The 22,550-nt window shown below is 33.3% G+C and overlaps 1 non-coding gene across 1 annotated transcript; it reads right to left on the reverse strand.

The window, feature by feature from the left end:
- Positions 1–14,656: 14,656 nt before the first annotated feature.
- LOC147792328 (small nucleolar RNA R71) lies at positions 14,657–14,761 on the reverse strand. The gene has a single exon (XR_015421573.1). It is a non-coding gene; the product is annotated as a small nucleolar RNA R71 (small nucleolar RNA).
- Positions 14,762–22,550: the final 7,789 nt, after the last annotated feature.

The raw sequence follows: 22,550 nt of genomic DNA on the forward strand, positions 1-22,550 counted from the left end.
ATAACTCTCTAAATGGTAATCAACCCAAAATTTATGAAATTTGATTATTCTTCTGTGACATGAATTGAAATATCTTTTCATAATTTCAACAATATTTTCTTCACATCTTCATTAAAGCATATTTTATGATTGATGTCTCTTGGTTCATATGAAAGGAGCTAGAAGTTTTAGTTTTTGCATATTCCTAATTACCTTAAAAAAAATGTTTTTTTTTTCAAACTTTGAGCATAATTGCATCTTTCTTTAATAATTATAATGGTACCATTTTAGTTTCTTACAATTTTCTAGGAAAGAATAGGACACTTCAAAGAAATTAGAAAATATAAATAAACTAATTGTAGTGATTTGAAGGCTACAATTAGTTTGTCCATGGCTATGAATTTCAGACTCGACTACTTGTGTTCGACTCAAATCGTAACCCGCACCCTATGCGTTTGACCCAAATCGAGATTCATACCAACTTTGTGCATGCAATCGCCTCTGCGCCTATGTAGCCGCACATGATATCTGTGCATGCGACCGCATTGTGCATATGTTGGTCCGTGACCAATGAATGTTACTTCTTTTCCGTTCATTTGACATTTATTTGTCTGGATTTAGATTTTGTTCAACTCGATCAATAAACAACTTCACTCAAACCCAATTAATTTCAAAACACACTCTACTCAAAACACTTTCAAAATTAAATAATATTTTAGGTTTTAACATTTTAAGGGTAACAAATTAAGACGAAAATAAAATATGTATAATAATTGGAAATGCGAAGGTTAATATCATGAAACGGATATATACAAAAAAAACTCATGTCAGATTTCCTAAAAAAAAAATAATAAAAAAAAATGATGGTCTATTGCAACTTTCTCATGTGAAACCACGGAGGTGGCACAAAATTTTTTAGTAAAAAAATATCATTAAAAATTATTTGTGATGCTCATAAAGAAAGAAAAAAAAAACATGTACAAGGAAAACGATCTTTACAAGACTAAGAAACCAAAGAAACTATGTAGAAACAGAGGGAAGAGATCAAGGAGAAGTACCCGAGTAATTTCAATATTAAGACACTTTTGAGGATGAAAGTTTCATCTTGACGTGTATGATGTATGAACGAAAAAAAATCAATAAAAAATAAATAAAAGAAGTGAAACTTTGTGTCACGTTGCTAAAGCTGAGAAGTGGCGGGTTGACCTCCACTATGAAAAAGGGAGGTCCCCCATTTCATTTGATCATCCTAAATGAACGGTTCGAGCCAGTCAGAGAGTATACTTTCTGACGTCTCAAGGCCAAATTTTTTGTTGATTTGCTCGGACTCTTTCCTCCTAGTTTCAATTTTTAGAAAGCGTTCAAAGTTTGTATGTATGACTACCTTCTGGCTAGTTAAATTTTTTGAATTGAGTTTAAATTATTTATGCATGATGAGGCCTAGTTTAAATTATTAGGAGTCAGTTTGTATGCCGCATTGGGCTTAGTTTAAATTATTGGGACTAAGTTTCTATGCAGTATTGGACTTAGTTTAAATTATTGGGAGTACGTTTTTATGCATTATTAGACGTAGTTTAAATTGTCAGGAGTAAGTTTTTATGCATAATTAGACTTGAGTTAAATTTTTGGAATCCAATTTAAACTATTTATGCGTAATTAGGCACAGATAATTGAAATCATTAGGAGTAAATTTTTATGCATAATTAGATTTAGCTAGTTTGTGCGTTATGAAACGTTATGTTGAAAGCTTGAAAATGTTACATTATGTCTTGTGAACTGCATGTATAGAATAATTTGAATTACACAAAGAACGATAAATAACATGAAATATAATCCCGATATAACCATGAACGATGTGATAACTGATATGAGAAATGGTATGATATCAATGAAATGATAGCGGGAGTTATATTTAATAATGTTGAAAATGGAAAAATATTGGGACCTCATGCATTAATGTGCGCTCATGCATTCGGGGATACCCGTATTCCTTCACGATGGTATGGACAAGGCAGGATAACTTTCATTATGTTTTACGTAATGTTGCCGTGACGGCTATCGTTTCTAACGGGTATCCAGCATAGAGAGCTACCAGAGCATGCTCGCCCGACAAGGAAAGGGGCCAGGGGTGTGTGAACCTACAGTGGAGATTGTACAATCGATCTCATAAACTTCCTCCTCAAGTTGTTAATAACCGCTTAATAACAAATCTAAACTTATTATAATAAAAAACTACTCAATAATTATCCTAAAATTGTTATAGGTTAATAACTTGTTTTGCTAAGTCAAGCTTATTAACTCACTTTCCAAAGGACAAAGTTTGAGTTTCAAACTCTCCAAAGCTCTAACAAGTCAAAATCCAGACGAAACGGGATCTTTAAACTACAAAATTCAGGATTCTAAGCCTAACGAATTGTATTTTGTTTGAACTTTGGACCGAACGTCGAGATAGTGTGAGGGATGGACGAACTTTGGGTTTCTAACTCTCTGAAGCTTTAGTTTGTAAGAGTTAGGAAGAACTTTGGTCCAAACATAGACTCTTGAAAAAAAGAATTTTTGGCTCCAGGCTATAACTGGCAAGCGCCAACAATGCTGAATTTGCAAAGTTAGAGGTCGTACTACGATCCATACAAACTTTCACAAATAAAGCTAACTTAACGAATGATTCCAACCAAGAGTTATTTAGATAGATGAATAACTGTTACATCTAACTTTGAATCTATGATGGTCACTCTCAGATCCTAACTCACGCAACAATTAGAAAGATAACACGTATAGGTTCCAAGAAACATAAGGCTTTTCTATTAAAAAATTATTATTAAACTTATACATTACATGCCTTTAAATATAAAAAATGATTAACCAAACATAATGGTAGTTGGTTACTGAGGACTTTGAATTAAAAGCTATTAAATGAAAAGGAAAGAAAATAAGACCTATAAACAGTTTTAAATGGTAGTTCAACTAGGAAAGACAAGAATTCTTCGAAGCACTTTCTAAAGTTAAGTGGTATTTATTATCACTCTATTCTCTTCTTGACTTTGTATACTAATATTATAAATATATTTGTACTAAAACATTGTATCTTCCTGTACATTGTCAAGCCTTTGAAGAAGTAATTAAAGGCCTATTGAATCCTCTTTTGTCTTGTTTCTTTTAATTGCTCATTCGGATATATGAAAATAATCAGTGGTTGGATTCATTTCACTAACAAGCCCATGTGTCAACGAACTTTGACCAAAATGTCGAGGCGAACTCTTGAAAAGACGAACTTTTTATTTGAAAACCCTCATAAGACTTACAAGGTCAAGGTTTTGGCGAACTCTAAAGGCAGCGAATTATGGGTCTCTAGCGCTCCAAAGCTCCGATGAATCTAAGTTTAGATGAACTTTGGCAAAAACTTTAAGACGAACTCTAGAAAGGATGAACTTCGAGTTTGTGAACCTCAAAACCTTTACTGGGTCGAAGTTTTATCTAGACGCTAAGACAGACTCGAGAAAAGACGAACTTTTGGATTCTAACTCTCCAATGCTCTCGAGAAGGAGTTTAGAAGAACTTTTGTTCCACCTTTTACCCACTACAAGAAATTATAAAATTAAAATAATAAATAAAGTTTTCTAAAATATTATTAAGGACGGTTGCTCAAAGTCCATCCTTATTATCAACAACAACATTTTGACTTTCTTTATTTTAATTCAAGAAGTAATTTAAATAATTAATTTCAAATCAAAATAATATTAAACGATCAATTAAACAACTTAATTAATATTTAACATTAAATGAAATGTCAATCCCAATCAATTCCCGCACATGGATTATGAATACCTATTTATAATTAAAATATTAGAATCTTATTTAAATATTATTTAAATATCTCCAATTCTCTCTTTTTGTTTAATTCATAATTAAAACAAAATGCGGTTAAATATATCGTATATTCCCTAATTTGATTTCGAACACTTCGAACTCACTCGTCACACTGTTCTATGGTTTAGTCCGATATGAGCTAGCAGGGGGACCTAATGGACCTACAGATCATGGGCTCCAACGATCTGAGATTACCCGACTAAACTCATTAACCTTGTTAACCAACATTCGTTAACTACTAGGACACTCCACTATAGCCTAGTAGTTTCACTCCCCTCACGATAGATATATTTCTGTCTATTTGATATAACCATGATTAGTAAGTCGATCCTTCACAGGTTGTTCGTAACTAGAGATGGGTCAATTTACCATTTTACCCCTAAAGTTACTTCTCTTTCCTTGAGTCCCAGTTATCCTCTAATGAACAATTGGTTTGTGGTCCAACCACCAAACCGAATCCCTCTCGGGCCAATGAGAGGGTGGGGCCCCTTGTTCAAGACTTGGAGTCAGTACTTAAGGGAACAGGCTCTCTACTATCCCTAAAAATGGGTAGGAGTGAATTCCATCTTACACTCTATGTCCCCAGCTATTCACCCAATCTTACCCCTGAAATGAGAGGCTTATTGAGTCGGCAAACTCGGGCCACTCTCACCCATGCAAATCTATGGATAATTCCGAATAAACAGGAGTTCATAGTTAGCTCAAGATTAAGATCGAGTTACCTAGGTCATCAAATGAAAAATTTAGTCTCAATAGTAAACGACATTATCAAGTGAGAGTGGTTTTCTTCATGGTCCGATCTTATGCAATACTCATTGCATAGGACGCCCCCACTCACATGTTTCCACATGTACAATTTAGTGATCATATACAAAAGTGAGCCGCATCCATAGTGTTCCAAGAATAAGGCACTCAACCTTATCCCTATACTCAACCTTAGCCTTATACTATAGATCATTTTGACTATATACTTGAATTTGATCCACTCTTATGTCTCTACATATAGTTCAAGTAATCATACTATAGCCAGAGTGTTCTTATTTTATTGGATTTAGATTAATGATCGTAACATTCACTTTATTCAATAACAATCTTTACTGAATAAACATCAATAATAACTTTATTTAAAACAGAATATGTTTTTGTTTACAAACTATGAGTCTAGAAGACATTTCGAGTGAGCTAACATAGTTGTAGTAGTTGAGGGAATCATATTATAGAAGAATGAAGTTTCATGTTATAAATTTTGGGTGGATTACAATTTAGAGTAATTTAGAGTAATCTTTGTGCCTTGCCATTGTTTTGGTGTGTGATAAGCTTACTTAATACATGTTATTAAAGTGGTATCCTAATTACTTAAAAGAAAAGGTCTCACACGAGCTCATTCTAATTTAGGGAAGAATCCAAATTACTTATTAATCATAAGATAGTAACGAGGTTTCTTAAGGGCTCATCCTCAAATTTATCAATGGATAGTAACCTAATTGCGTAATAAAGTGCTAACTTTGAGCTCCTCTTGGGTTAGGGAAGTCACCATGTTGCTTAAAACCCAAGGACTATCCTAATGGTCTACATGAGATAGTATCCGCATTTCCTAACAATCAAGTGGCATTTCCATAATACCATATGAGTTTCAGAAGTATATTTTTTAATTAAAAAAAAAACATGTCTATAATGCTCTTATTTACAACAAGAATATAAAATATTGAAAGGTCATCCTTGTTCATCAACTTTAAATATAAAGGACTATTGTATTACACTTTAGAACACATTGTTACTTCCAACGACAGATTGTTAACTAAAATGAAAATAACTAAAATACTATTAATAATAAATAAAGACATTTGTTAATATGCTGGTTACGCATCCCAATATAGTTAATAGGCTGGTTACGTATCCCAATATATGTTTCTTTCATTTAAGTGGGAGTAATAGACAATTAAACCTAATTTTACTCGTATAAAAGTGGAACAAACTAAACTCAAATATTCTCATATTTACAAAATTAATTCATTTTCAACCCTTGCTTAGTAAACTCAGTTTAGTTTGACCCATAAATTCTCCCACTAAACAAACAATTGGTCATATTATGTTATGAGTCAAAATATTATTTAGATACATTTTGACCATTTGTAGATAAGGTATGAACTACTACCCTAAGCATAATTTCGTAGATACGGTATGAATTAAGATAAAAAAATTTGACGGTTCAATTTCTTACTCGTAAAATGTTGAACTTAATAAAATGAAAATTTAGAGATCTATTAAACATTGTCTTAAGTTTACGGACCAAATAGATATAAAGTTGAATGTTTTTCGGGGACTAAACGTGTAATTTAGATAACTTTAAATGTCCAATAAGCTTTTAATCTTACAAAATGTTACATCTTCCTTATATAACATTTAAATGCCCAATAAAAAATATTATTAAATTTATTATAATTTTACATTTTTTTAATAGAAATTATATTAGGAAAGGTAAATAGAGGGGTTATTTTAGTGTTACTTAAACCTGGAACAATTTGATCGATTAAGGGCCTTAACTCACGGTTCTTTGTGTTTTCATTTCATATACCCTTAATTCATACTTGATTTAACATTCATACAAAAATCCAAGTTATTGCTACAAGTATTTCTTAAGAAAAGTCTAAGATTGCTCCTTACCTTAACGTTGATGTTCGGGACCTCTGTTTTCGAGCTTTCGATTTTCAAATTACCTCAAATTTTCTTCTACATTTTCCTTATTCTGTAGAGTTTCAGAAACCATAAAGTTTTTTTCATAAGAATCGGTCCGGAAGGATATTAAAATTGAGAAAAACTAAGGGAAGGTTGGATTATGGTTTGACATGGTCGATACGGAAAGGCCACGTCATCTTCTTCTTCTTTTGGACAGGAAGAAGATGCGCGCTTTGTATTGCGCCTCCGTCTAAAACTCTCCCTCTATAACTCCATTTACAACGTTTCTTCCCTCGATTTCTTCATGAAACTAAATACAAGGAGGAGCTAGGGATTGATTTCATATCTTCTCGTGGATCGTATTCTAAGATATCCGCCTGCAAAGTTTGTCCAAAATTTATTTTCTCATCGGATCTCAAAACAAAGGATTCTTGATTGGATCGCCGATTCTAGGGGTTTTCAAGGTCCAATCGTTTCATGGAACCTCTTCTTTATTGTTTCCTCAAGCTAAAAGAATTTTTTGGAAAGAATGGAATTTCATAATTATCCATATTTTAAGGGTTATTTTAGTAATGTGTCATTTTTTTAATATTTTATTATTATTTTTCAAAATAAATAAATAAATAAATAAATTTTTTCTAAAACTTGTTCATGAGAGGATCATTTTCCTTTCTGAAGCATATTAAAACTCATTCTAGATAAAGAATTAAAAAATGCGGAAAGTTTTAAAATTGAAAAAAAGAATTCCATTTGCCCATTTTGTGATACATAATACTTCTCTATGTTATAGAAATTACTTCCTTAAGACGTTGTTCTTGCTTAAATGCATTAATTCATTCTCTTGATTTCCTTGGGTTAGTTTTATCCTTACTTTGGGTTGTTGCACTCATTTTGTGATACATAATACTTCTCTATGTTATGGTACACACACCATGTTAACATGTTTATGTCAGGATTATGAAATACGGTTGAATAAAGTATGTTATTCATGAAATAACAGAGTTATGACCTTCATCATACGTATATGCCATGATTTATGTCAAGTTTTTTTTGTGGCGTGAGGGTACACTAGTTGAAGGCTAGGTCAAATGATATGTATACGAACTCGCTTTGGAGTCCATGCAAGAATGCAAGGGTCGTATTTAGAGCAGTACTTCCATGTCAATAACTAGAAACTCAGCAAACCCTCAAATGTCTTAGCACATGGACCATAGGTTCCACCTCAGATAGCATAATTGAAAAAGTTGTATTAGACAAGAGAGCAACAGCAAATCCCACAAATAACATGGCCAATGAAACAAACCACGATCAACAAAAACTTGGAGACTCTAGTCTTAACGGATTACTTAAAATCAAGTGTTAGCCTAAAACATAATGATCGTACCTTGCCGGAAGCATTATGTAAAACATAAGGATCGTACCCCTTCCGGCAGGATTTTGTAAAATATACTAATCGTACCCATACCCATCGTGATGAAATAAGGGTATCCCCCAATGCACGAGCACACATAATGCCCAATATTTTTCCATTTTAAACATTATTAAATATAACCCCGTTTTACATTCATATCATATCTTTTCTCATTTTTCAATTCTCATATCATGCATAATTCTAACGGGGTTATATTTTTTCATTTATCGTGATATCATGTCATTTATAACATGCTATATACGTACAATTTAGAAAACATAACATAATGCTCTATGCTTTTAACATGTCATATCATAACGTGCAATTCATACAATAATTACCCCAACGGTCACACAAAACAATCTAAACATAACCTATCACATCACAATATATCGTATCATAAACATGTCATATCATAAACACTTCGTGGTCATATTGTTCCCTAACTTATCAAAGCTTTAACGTTCTTATACCTATCACAGTCATATCGTTACACGAACATACCTTAGTCATATCATCACAGGAACGTATCGTAACGTTATCGTTCTATCAATCTATCACAAACCTATCCCTTTCTACCCATAACCTAACCGTATTCTTTCATCAATCTCTCCTATCAATAGGCACTCCAGTATGTAACCTAACCTTAACTTTTCATGAACGTATCTATTTTGTGCACCCTTCTCGCATCCTTATCTCAAACATATTATTGAACACGTCGTACCATAATTATTATCATACAATTCACATATTATAACATATACATAACATATAAAAAGCATATCGATCCACAAACAATTCACACATATCAATATATATGACACGTGTAGAACAACAGAGCACGTGTCAACATCAAATAGAAGCATGCCGATAGCAAGGCCACTTACCTGATTAGCTCAGGCTGGTGTCACTGATTTATCTTTAAGAAAGTTCAATTTTGTCCTTTGTATCCAAGTCAACCTATATAAACCGTGACATCAATTTCAATTCTCTAAATTTTAGAATGGTCCATGTGTTAGACTTGTGGCGTGAACATTGTAGACTTTATGATTAGAGTCTTGGATATATATATATATATAATAATATTTTCATTAAATATTTACTTCTTAATCCAACAAATATTATTGGCCAATTTTGCTAATTGATTTTCTTTCCAAAATTTTATTTTCTTTCTATATTTTCTTATTTACTATCTAAGTTTAGTTAAGTTGGACTGTATTTCCTCATTTTATTTTAATTCTGGTTTAATATATTTAAGGCCAATTTTTTAATATTGTTGGACTACTGAGGTTACATTGTGATTTATTCAAACTCTTAACTAAAATGTTATTGATTCTAATCTAAATAATTGGATAAGAAAAAAAAAATCTAAATCGATTTAAAATCTTATTGATTCTGAGTGATTTGAACTCAATAAAAAAAATCTAAATGATTGGATAAGGAAAAAAGATATAAATTGATTTCTAATAGATTGATAAACGAAAAATAAGGTCTGAAATATAAACATGAAATCTCTTTCTATGGTAGATCTAACTTACCGACGAAATCTATTATCAAGATAGATCTGAGCTTGTAAATCCAATAGACATTTATGTTTCCTAAAACCACATTTGTTTGTTTATGTTTCCTTTTGTAGGAATTGTGTGATAGGTTGCGCAGAGATTATTGGAAAAATGGAGGAGAGTTAGGAGAGAAGGGGGAAGAATCGTTTTTATTTTTTTATTTATTAATTTAATATTATTATTATTATTTTTAAAAGGGAATAATAATTTTTGTTTATAATAATTTTTATTTGTTTACTTACTCCTTTCTTTTTTGGCTATTACACTAAGACATGTTTACAAAATGAGATGACTATGATATACTTACGAAATGATATGACAAGAGTATTTTTATGAAATGATACGACTATGATACGTTTATGAAATGAGATGACCATGATATGTCTGTGAAATAATATGACTAGGTTATGTTTATGAAACGATATGACTGACGTGTTTACAAAACAATATGACTATGATATGTTTACAAGATGATAAGTCCATGATATGTGTGTGATACAACGTGGCTATGAGATGATACGTGAATGTTATGACATGTGTTCTGATGATGTACTAAACATATAATAAATTTTATGGTATAACATGTTTGACGATAAAAAATCAAGAAATTAGTAATACTTCTTCTCTTTGGGCTACCTACACCAATTCTAATAGATTTTTGGAGTAAAAATCATGACATGAACTCGGTTAAAAATTTAACCCTAACCCAATGCAAATTGAATGCACTAGTAAATCATATGGATCTACGAACGACTTATTGTATTTGATTTGTGGCCAAGCTAGAGTTTGAGAATGTGGGAACTTTCATTGTAAACATTGTCAAATAAGCTAGAGTTTAAGAATTTGGGAACTTTTCTCTTACAACACAAACCTAAAGTAGTCGTCTTCTCTCTCCTTATTCAATCACTAAAAGTTCCTAAATCAAACTTACTACTTTATATATAAATTATATATCCTATTCCAACTAATTAGTTTGAAGATATAATTTAAGTTTTAAAATTTTGAAAATCAAATTTGATTAGAATGGAACCTTTAACCTCAAAAAAGATAACGAGAATTTTTATTCATAAAATTATTTATTGAAATTGAATGAAAGTCAAACTGCATCATTTCCAATGATACATTAACTGGAATATATTGAGAGATCCAAAATACAAGTAAATACCTTCCTCTCGACCTGCCCAAGTGCAATTATTATCATCACATTGACCATTAAACCAATTCCCTTTTACTGGCCAAAAAACATTTCCATCAACTTGTCCATATTTACTGCTAAAATGGTACCAAAACAACGTAGAAGTCCAAAAATTTTCTTTAAAACTCCAATTGTAATTATCTCCAGTGCGGAGTACGTGCTCGCCCATATCGTCATTTGCTGACTTGCAATGAACAATTAGAGTTGAAGCAGTCATCCCATTTAAAATAGTCACTTTCCATCGGGAGAACGGTAATTGTAACTTAGATTCTGCAAAACAAAAGTTCATAATATTGTTCGATGCCAAGGCAACCAACACGATTGAACAGAATATGCTTCGAGACTTCATTTTCTACTAGAAGATAGTTCACCATTTTTTTACCAAACCTAATTGGATTCTATCTCTTATATATACATAATATAGCCAAAGTGAGTGGTACTTAGTTATTTTGAAACACATTTAGTTAAAAGTATTGTGTAAATTTTGGTTATTACAACTTTATCTTCTATGACAGGGCGAGACTCTCACCTAAACTTTCTTCATTTTCTCTGTAGTAGTTGGCTGTTAGCTTTTGTAACTGATTTTTTATTATATTAGTTCCTTTTAGGTAAAGGTTAAAGTTTGACCATTCATTATTTTGAAATATTCATTATTTTTAAAATATTCATTCACTTTATACTATTTTTAAATACATATTTTATAATATGAATAGGTTTCTTTTTAATTTTAAGAATATGGTTTTATTGAATATGATTTGTACGTACATTTAGGTTATTTAAAAAAAAAATATATAATATTTAATGTTCATAGAATATACCTATATTTGAAAGTATATAATGTTTCAGTGTTCATCTTCCCACTTTTCAAAAGGATTCATTCTCGAATCAGGAAAATTATCACCTACATCAAAAGGACTCAAGTCAACAATATTGAAAGTAGAACGTACTGAAAATTCTCCGAGAAGATCAATTTTATAGGCATTGTTATTAATTCTTTTAAGGACTTGATAAGGGTCATCCCCTCTTTGATGTAACTTGGTCTTTCTTTGAGATGGGAATCGCTCTTTGCGAAAATGTATCCAAACCCAATCACCGGGTTAAAAAATAATTTCCTTCCGTTCTTTGTTAATTCTTGAAGCAACCCTTCACCTCTTTGTGCAATACTTTGATCAAATCTGCCTTACTTGTGGCTGCTTCACTCACAAAAAATATTAGAAGGAATAGGGAAAGCAAATCAAGAAGAGTAAAGTGGAATAAATTGATAAAGAACTTCAACAGGAGAACAATGAGTTGTACTATGAATTGCTCTGTTATATGCAAACTCTTCAAATGGCAAACTTTCGTCCCAAGACATAATATTCTTGTAAATAATAGCCCATCACTCTACACGTCAGAGGATGACATGTAGTTGAAAACAACAACTTGGTACCCAACTTACCCTACAATACATTCAAAAAGTGACTTAAAAGTTTAACGTCCCTATCTAACAATTATTCTTGGGTTTTCATGTAATCTTACTACTTCCCTATATAATAAGCCAGCAACATGCTTTGCATCATCCCTAAATAATTATTCTTGGCTACAAAACTTGTGAACATCGTGCTTCATCTTCGGTCAAAAGAAGCGTTCATGCAACATATTATAAGTTTTATTAATTCCAAAATGTCCCATTAAGCCACCACCAAATTAGAGTAGCTCCAAAGATAAACTAACAACCCTTGTTTAACCTATTCAAGTAAGTGACTCTATTATTTACTTGGTTGGATGAATTGTATTGCGTATTATAACGCATACGTGTGACCCTTGAGCATGCCATAATTATGATTGTTATGCTATCCAATGTTGTGTTATGCCATGTTTATAAGCTAGACTATAATGTGACTATACTATGTTGTAATAATATGTTATTATTGATGATAATCTATGATGTGTTATGACGTATATATGAAAGATTTTATAAGAATTATGTATGCATAATTACGTTATAAATGGAATGGAGGTTTGACTTGCATCATAAATTTATGTCATTATTTTAAGGCATGAGAACCTCATGAATTTTTGTGTGTCATATGCATCATGATACTTTTCTATTATGATTAGTACAAATATGTACTTTACGACTTAGGACAATTATGTTCGTCATGATGTTACGCAGGCCCTTTCCCTCCATGGTGTATGAAAGCACATTAGCGAGTGCTATTCATTGAGACAGGCTTAGGCGGTACATGAGGCCTCAGTTCGATCCTTGTGCTCTTGGTTCGGTCGTGCGTAGCAAAGTACTATACATCCACCCCTGCGGGAACTAGAAAGCTACCTAAGGCAATGCCATGTTATTTTTTAAATAATAGAACCTATCATGTCACATGTGTTTGTATTTCTAGACACCAAATGTGCAATTACTTACTACGTATTTCTTAAACTACTTAAACTACGTAATACTCTTATTTTTCGGGTATAGGTTAGGCATCAACGTACGGATGGCGACGCCACGACAAAAGCCATGTTACTAGAGGTAGGGTAGACACAATTTATGTCTATTTAGTAGTCCTTAGGTTAGTTCAGGTCAATGTTTTTATTTTTCATTATTTTATCTAAACTTCACATGATTTATTTTTTGCATTATTGTTTTAAAGATTTTATTAGGAACATGAGAGCCCATGACACCTTTTATGAAATATTTTATATGAATATTTGGGGTACACATTAATCGCGTCATGTATGTAGTAACAACTTTACTCTAGTATGTCATGTGAAAGGGACCCTCACCTCATGTTTAAAGAAGACCCAAAAGTAGAGGAAAAATGTGAATGAGGCTTGAGTTCCCCTTAGTGCTTGTCATGAGCGTGTCAAGCACTCCCACACCTTGATAAGTGGCATCATTCACCAAAAAAAAAAAAAAAAAAAAAAAGAAAACGTAGAAAGAGGTGAATATGAGAATACTCGGTAAGATAGATAGAGGTAGGATTTGAAACTCCGGCCAAGCCAAACCCACAAAGATCGACGTCAAAACCATCGTGTTTTTCCACAAAAAGAATCGTGGAGGTCTGTACAAACATCAAGGACGGGTTTCGGCATCTCATACACGTCGTACACCGTCGGAAGAGGAAAAGAGAATTTCAAGCTTTTGGGACCTTCACATATTTGAGAATTTTAGGCCTCTTATTTGCCCCAAATCTCAAATAAATATTTGAGCATTTGGTGTAAAATTATTTAGCAGTGATGGATCTTCAAACAAATTACCTTCGTTTTACATAACATTGAAATTATTTAGCAGCGATGGATCTTCAAACAAATTACCTTCATTTTACATAACATTGAAATTATTTAGCAGTGATGGATCTTCAAACAAATTACCTTCGTTTTACATAACATTGTGTTCCCACAACCTCTTTTTATCTCATGACCTTGATGATGATAAATAGTTATGAAAAGTAACATGAGACGTAACAATTTACTTATTACTTTCTACTTGTTATAGTGTATACTTGCATATATTCTTCTGAATTTGACATCATATTATTATATACACCCACATCTGAGCTGGAAGAAGAAGGAGCCCTGCATTAGGAACCGTCACCGCCGCCAGCAGCTGCACCCCCTGAACCAGTAAAGTTCGTAACACCACGGACTGCGGATTCAACGCTGGATGCCGATCACGACGATGATCTGGTAGCCAGGTACTGGAGGATGGACGACCTAGTGGGAGGAGGTGATATTTCAAATGTTGCAAACCATTGGGAAATTTCATGGACTACCGTCAGAAGATCCACACCTACATCTAAAGTGATTTTTGGGAGTTAGTGACTCATTTAGATTCCAAGGAGTCGACCAAAATATGATTAGCTTATTCTTTGAGGGATGGTTATAAGTCATGGTTGAATACTTTAGCATCGGGAACAATTGACTCTTGGAATAGTCTAGCAGAAAAGTTTTGATCAAGTATTTTTCAACCACTAGAAACACACGGTTCAGAAATGAAATTGTTGCTTTTCAAACGTTTGAAGATGAGACTTCAAGTGAAGCTTGGGAGAGATTCAAGGAAATGCTTAGAAAGTGTCCTCACTATCGATCACCTCATTTTATACAAATGGAGACTTTCTACAATGGATTGAATATTGCTATTAAACAAGTGGTGGATGGTTCTGCCAATAGAGCTATTTTGTCAAAGACAAGCAATGAAGCATATGAGATCCTAGAAAGAATAACATCTAATAATTGTCAATGGGCTGATGTGAGGAGTAATCTAGGAAAGAAGACCCGAGGAGTACTTGAAGTTGAAGCTTTATCTTTTATTAACGCTCAATTAACTTTGATGACTAATATCCTACAAAATCTAGCATTGGACAAGGCTCGGTGACCAAAGCACCAGTCCAAGCTGCTGTAGTAATGACCCAGACAACAACTGAATCTTGTATATATTGTGAAGGCAAACACACTTTTGATCAATGTTCAAGAAATCTGGCCTCAAATTTTTATGTGGGGAATCAAGCTAGTCAAGACAGCCCGAAAAATAATCACTTCTCAAATACTTATAATCCGGGGTGGAGAAACCATCCAAATTTCTAATGGAAGGGACAAAGCTCATAAAACCACCACCCAAGGTAAAGGAACTAGTCAAGCTCTAGGTTTTGGATTACAAGATCAATTGGCATATGATCCTCAACAAGCCACCACCCAAGGGAAAGGAACTAGACAAGTTCAACACACACTTGGAACATCTCTTGAGAGCCTAATAAAGGAATATATGGTGAAAATGATGTTGTGATACAAAGTCAGCAAGCATCATTGCAAAATTTTGAAATTCAAGTAGGTTAATTCACAACTGGGTTACGAAATAGACCTATTGGCAAGCTGCCAACAGACGCCGAAACACCAAAAAGAGAAGGCAAAGAGCAATGTCAAGCAATAGAGTTGAGAAGTGGGAAAGAAATACCAAGCAGGGGATAAAAAATTAAAGGACACGATGATAGTCACTCTCAAGAAGTTACTGTATAGAAAGAGTACAACAAAAATTATGCAGAAACTACTGTACAGAAAGAGCAAATAAAAAATTATGCAGAACCTGTGTAGTCTCCTAAAATGCAAACAACATTTAGTAATGGACAAGAAAATAGAACATACACACCAACACCAAATTTTTCACAAATAATGAAAAGAAAGAAAGAGGAAGCCCACTTTGATAAGTTTATAGATATTTTGAAGGAAATTCATATAAACATACCTTTGGTGTAAGCTTTGAAGCAAATGCCAAATTATGTAAAAATCTTGAAGGATGTGCAATATTGAAAAACAAGATACCACTAAATGAAGAGTGTAGTGCAATATTGAAAAATAAGATACCACTAAAAGAGAAAGAGTGTAGTGCACTAAATGTATAGTGTAGTGGATCTTATTTTTCCGTATTGCACTAAACTCTTCATTCAACACTATTAACATGAATTCTTAAAATTTTCTTCGATTAATGAGAATACCCTTCAAGAATTTGACATAGTTTGTCATTTGTTTCAAGGCTTTCACTAATGAATTTAAAAAAATATATCAATGAACTTCTCGAAGTGGCCTTCCAACTTCTTTCTTTTTATTCTTTGTAGAAAATGAGGTTTTGGTATGTATGTTATGCCCTCTTTTTCACTATTGATTGTTGTTTGCGTTTTAGAAGACCACTATTTCTGCATAATTTTTGCTATGCGTCTTCTGTCCAACACTTTTCAACTTTCTCTACTGTATGTTAGATGTCTCTGTGGATGACTGTTACATATTTTCTTAATTTCACCTACCTTGTTGGGTATTTCTTATTGTTCAATTCTATTGCTTGACATTGCTCATTTTCTTCTCTTTTTGGCTTTTTGGTATCGACTAACAGCTTCCCAAGAGGTCTATTTCGTAACTCAGTTGCTAATTGACCCACATCAACTTCTAAATTTAGCAAGGATGCTTGCTGACTCTATATCATAACATCTTTTTTTGCCATATATTCCTTTATTAAACCCTAAAGCGATGTTCCTGGTATGTGTTAAGCTTGGTTAGTTCCTTTCCCTTAGGTGTTGGCTTGTTGCGGACCATATGCCATTGATTTTGTAATCCAAAACCGTGAGGATAATTTGCTGTAGGTGATAGTTGTTGATTGTATGAGGTTTGTCTCTTCCATGAGAAGTTTGGATGGTTTCTCTAACCTGTGTTATAAGTGTTTGGGAAGAGATTATTTTTCTAGATTCCTTGACTAACTTGATACCCATATAAAAAATTGAAGTCGAATTACTTGGACATTGATCAAAAGTGTGTTATTCTCCCAAATATACACAAGATTTAGTTGTTGTTTGACTCATTATATAGTAACAGTCTAGAATGGTACATTAGTCATTGAGCCTTGTACCTATGCTCGATTTTATAGAATATCAGTAACAAAAGCTAATTGATCGTTGATAGAGGTCAAAGCATCAACTTCAAGTACTTCTTAGGTTTTCTTTCCCGGATTGCTCCTCACATCAGCCTCTTGACAATTGTTAGATGTTATTCTTTCAAGAATCTCATAAGATTCATTGTACGTCTTTGATAAATTAATTATATTGGCTAAAGCATCTGCTAATTGTTTATTAGCAACATTCCATCAATGGTAGAAAGTCTCCATTTGGATACAACTAAAAAGTCTCACTATCCTTGCAAAATTTGAGATATTAATTTTACTAACTCGACAAGCAAATGAACCATATAATTAGTTGTTTATTTGATTTTTAGATAACTGCGTCAAAAAAAAATAGAGACATTACTTAGATAATTAAGAAAAAAATAAAGACAATACTTAGACCTCGTTTAGAATAGGATGTTTTGCATTTCATTGTTTTAAATCATTTGTATGTGTTTTTATTTTCTCCAAATTTCAGTACTTTGTATTTAAACACGTAAGACCAGGACTGTGTTTTCCAGAGAAGAAGTTGCTTTAAGCGTTTTCAAATGTAATAAATGATGTTCAATTTAAGAGTTATATTTTCATATTAAAGATGAGCATGAGACATTAGTAGCAACTCTGAGTATGTGGAAATTTAGGGTCGTTACAATACGTCCAAGTTTTCGTGCATTCTAAGGGGCATAGTCTGAACATGTATCTAGGGCTTCATACATTTCTTGTGATACAGTTCGAACCCTATATTTAAAGTTTCTTACGCTCCAAGCTATGTAATCTGAAACCTACTTCTAAGGTTTCTTATGTTCCAAGCGACGCAATTTGAAAGTCTATGTTCAAAGTTTCTTACATACTAAGCGACATAGTCTGAATACCTATGCCCTACCGTTCATATATTCCATGTGGCATAGTCTTAATCATACTTTTTACATTTCAAACGATGCAATATAAAAACCTACATCCAAGGCTTCTTATGTTTCAAGCAATGTAGTCTGAGTCATAAATATGCTTCACCATGGGAGGTTTAAGGGTTTCTTGAGTTTCTAAGTTCGAGGACCTTTGTCCTTTACTCTTGTGTGGTACCTAGCATTCTTCTTGTCAAAATTGATATAAGGCTTGTGTTGGCCTTTCCTTTTCTTAAGCCCTACCCAAATTACATAAATTATGAACTCATCATAGTAACATGCATGAGCCATTCAGAGTATCGTGAAGTCATAACATGTCCCATGAAAGTTCTAGATGGATCTTATATTTGGTTAGGGGTAATTACGGATAATCTTATCCTTCCCTATTAAGCTTTTACTTTAATCCTTATAACCCTAAAATGTTTTAGAACCTTTGAGATTATAATCATTCTTAAGGTCATACTTAAGTTTTTTAGGTCTTAGAAAACTTCTTAAGCTCATTGCAGAAGTATTTTGATCATTTAACCTATTTTCTTTGTTTAGCTTCTTAACCTCATTCAAACTTGTTGAAACCTCAAATCAACCTTTATGTCCTTATCAATAGATCTTCGTTAGATCCTTCAGTCATTTGGACGGTATTTGAAGTTTGAAATATTTTAAAGAAACCTAGGGGTATTTTTGTAATTTTACCTTTAATTCTTGGTTTAGCCTCTAAACGTGTTTCAATTACTTTGAAACTTTATATAATCCTTGATTATCATGAAATAGACCGAATATAAAATTTAATGGTATTTAGAGGTTACTTGGGTCTTGAGTCAAAGGTAACCGTCATAGGGGCATTTTCGTCATTTTGCATCATTACGTAGTTTAGCTACTTATCTCTATCCAAAACCCCCAAACTTCATATATACCATTAAAATGTCATATTATGCTCAGTTGTAAAATTTTATAGACAACAGAGTTTTTTATGTTACTTAAATCTCAAGAAAAACACTTCGTTTAGGTCAACTCATGGCTTTTGGTTATTTTTTTCATCTCCCATTAATGCTTACTAATGGTTTGTACTGAAAACCAATGGATTCATATGATTATTTCTTAAGAAAAATCTAGCTTAGCTACTTACTTCATCCTTGATGTTCAGGTCCTCGGTTCTCGAGCTTTCAGTATCTGAATTACTCCAAATTTTCTTTGGTATTTCTATCTTTAAGTATTGCTTTAGAACCTTACTGAGTTTCTTGAGAACTTATCTGCACTGAGTTTAACTAAAGAAAAATGAGGCAGGATCAGGTTTGGATCGGTGTTGAACTACCCATACCATTGCCATTTTCCCCAAGGTAGTGGAAGAAGACAAGATTGGCCAGCGTCGACACCTATGAAAATCGATCTTCCCAACCTTGTATAGTGCCCTTCACCTCTTGATTTCTTTATAGAACTTGACGATGGTATTGCAATGAAGATTTAGGGATTGATTTCATACTGTTTAGTGAGTTGTAGATTACGTTACGGCCCTCGAAAGTTTACTGAAAAACTTAAATCTTGCCGAGTTAAAACCTAGAAACTCGTTATGATAAGAATAACATGCCATTTCCCCCGAGGTAGGGGAAGAAGACAAGATTGGCCAGCGTCGACACCTATGAAAATTGATCTTCCCAACCTTGTATGGTGCCCTTTACCTCTTGATTTCTTTATGGAACTTGACGATGGTGTTACAATGAAGATTTAGGGATTGATTTCATACTATTTAGTGAGTTGTAGATTAAGTTACGACCCTCGAAAGTTTACTAAAAAACTTAAATCTTGCCGAGTTCCAAATGGACCTATTGACAAGAAGATTCAAAAAAATATGTCAACAACAGAATTTTAACCTACTGTGTAGAGAGATCAATTGATTTCAAACTTATCGCATTTGCCACTCAAGCACATCAACATTTTTAGAAAGAACTATTTTTAATTTCATAAATTATTTAAAAGTTAAATGGTTAATTTGACTTATTCTTTTGTAGAGATTGAAGGGGATCGGATATAAATCCCGTCCACAAACGTCGTTTGTCGGGAGACTATAAATACCCACAATATGTTATATAAAATTCGGATTGGTGAATGAATGTAGTCCAGATCTCAAATTGAGACGTTTCCCTTACAAATCCGAGCATCATATTTGCCATTTCTATGTTTCAAGCAATTCTTGTGGTCGAATTGCACCCGAGTCATTCAATCAAGCCTTGATCAAGTTCGATTGTGGAGTGACTCAATTTAGAACAAGGTTGAGAAAACATGTTGTTGTTTATATTGATGATATTATAATTTATTTGAAGATTTTGCTTGAGCATGTGGAGCATGTTAAATTAGTTTTGATTACACATCGAAAAGAGAAATTTAATTTCAATTAGGGTAGTTTTTGCATGGAAAAAGTTCACTCTATTGGCTTCATAGTTGGTAAAAGTAGAGTAGCGTTAGATAGAGACAAAGTTAAATTCATCATGAATTTGCCAAACACCAAAAAGTGCACTTAAAGTTCAGAGTTTTCATGAATTAGCTAATCTCTATAATATATTTATAAATGATTTTAGAACCATAGCTGAACCATTGAATGACTTCGTAAAAAAGAATGTTATTTTTAAATGGGGAGAAATGCAAGAGAATGCATTCTGTTAAGAATGAGAAATAGAAATAGAATTGGGATCGAAAGTATGATCTTCATTCATGTTTAACACGTTTAAATAGGATACAAACTATCAACTAATACCTAAAAATAGAAAAAATATATATCTAACTAAATCTGGTAAATAAATAAAATATACGGTTAATCAAATCTATACTAACAACTCCCTAAATATGTGAGATATATTCTAACTAATTATCACCGCAAAATATCCTCTTAATACTCCCCCTCAAGTTGGAGAGTGTATGTCGATCACACCCAACTTGTCCTTCAAAAAGTCAAATTGTTGTCTTCCCAAAGCTTTAGTAAAAACATCTGCCAATTGCATTTTGGTCGATACATAATACGGTTTGATGATTCCAGCTTGTAACTTTTCTCGAACTATATGACAATCTATTTCAATGTGTTTCGTACGTTCATGAAAAACTGGATTGGCTGCTATATGTAATGCTGCTTGATTATCACAATATAATAATGCTGGTTCGGACAGTGAAACATTCAAGTCTTGAAGAATGTATCTTAACCAAGTTAACTCTAAACAAGTATTTGCCATAGCTCGATACTCGGCTTCTGCTGATGATCTGGACACATTAGTCTGCTTTTTAGACTTCCAAGAAATAATTGAATTTCCGAGGAAAATGCAGAACCCAGAAATAGATCGTCTGGAAGTTCGACAACCACCCCAGTCAGAATCGCAATATGCCTGTAATCTTAAATTGTTTTCAGATGGCAGTAGAAGTCCTTGACCAGGAGTGCCTTTGATGTACCTCAGAACTCGAAGAGCTGCCTCCCAATGTGGTTTTCTTGGTTCATGCATAAATTGGCTAAGCATACGAACTGAATAAGCTATGTCAGGCCTAGTGACGGTCAAATATATTAATCTGCCAATCAACCGTCTGTATTTACTTGGATCATTCAACTTCTCTCCTTCAGTTAAAGAAAGTTTCAGATTTTGCTCCATAGGAAATTTGTCTGGACGTGCTCCTGTAAGACCTGTGTCTTGAAGGATGTCTAGAGCATACTTCCTTTGAGACATAAAAATTCCTTTTCTAGATCGAGAAAATTCAATGCCTAGAAAATATTTCAAATTTCCTAAATCTTTGATAAGAAATTTCTGGAGTAAACTAGTCTTGAGATATTGAATTTCTTCGAGATCATTGCCTGTCAACAGGATATCATCAACATAGATTAGAACTGCAGTGAAAGAAGTACCTTTACTCTTAGTAAACAAAGAGTAATCTGCTTTGGACTGAGTGTAGCCTGCATTTTGTATAGTTGTAGAAAATATGGAGAACCAATTGCGAGAAGCCTGTTTTAATCCATAAAGAGATTTATGGAGCCGACATACTGTATTCTCCCCCTGTCGGCGAAGACCTGGTGGTAAAGACATATAAACTTCCTCGTCTAGATTACCATGGAGAAAGGCATTTTGAACATCCAACTGATGGGTGAACCATTTTCGAGCAGCAGCAACAGTGAGTAAGCAACGAAGTGTAGTAAGTTTCGCTGTAGGGGAAAATGTTTCTGTGTAATCAATACCTTCAACCTGAGTGTATCCCTTTGCTACTAGTCGAGCTTTATAACGTTCAACAGAACCATCAGAGTTGTATTTAATTTTGTACACCCAACGACAACCAATAGCTTTATGACCAAGTGGTAGAGGAACGAGAGACCATGTATGATTACGTTCCAAAGCTGCAATTTTATCATTCATAGCCTGCTGCCATAACGGGTCGCCAACTGCCTCGTCATAGGTTTTAGGTTCTGTCTGGGATGTAATAAGAGCTAGAAAAGCACGTTGAGTAGGAGAAAAACGAGAGAATGAAAGGTAATGATGAAGGGGATACCTGGTGCCAGTGCCGGGACTTGAGCTAGAGGTTAAATGATTGGCTC

This window comes from Cucurbita pepo, chromosome 6 (assembly GCF_057944985.1).
Source record: "Cucurbita pepo subsp. pepo isolate OVF chromosome 6, ASM5794498v1, whole genome shotgun sequence".
Taxonomy (NCBI): Eukaryota; Viridiplantae; Streptophyta; class Magnoliopsida; order Cucurbitales; family Cucurbitaceae; genus Cucurbita; species Cucurbita pepo.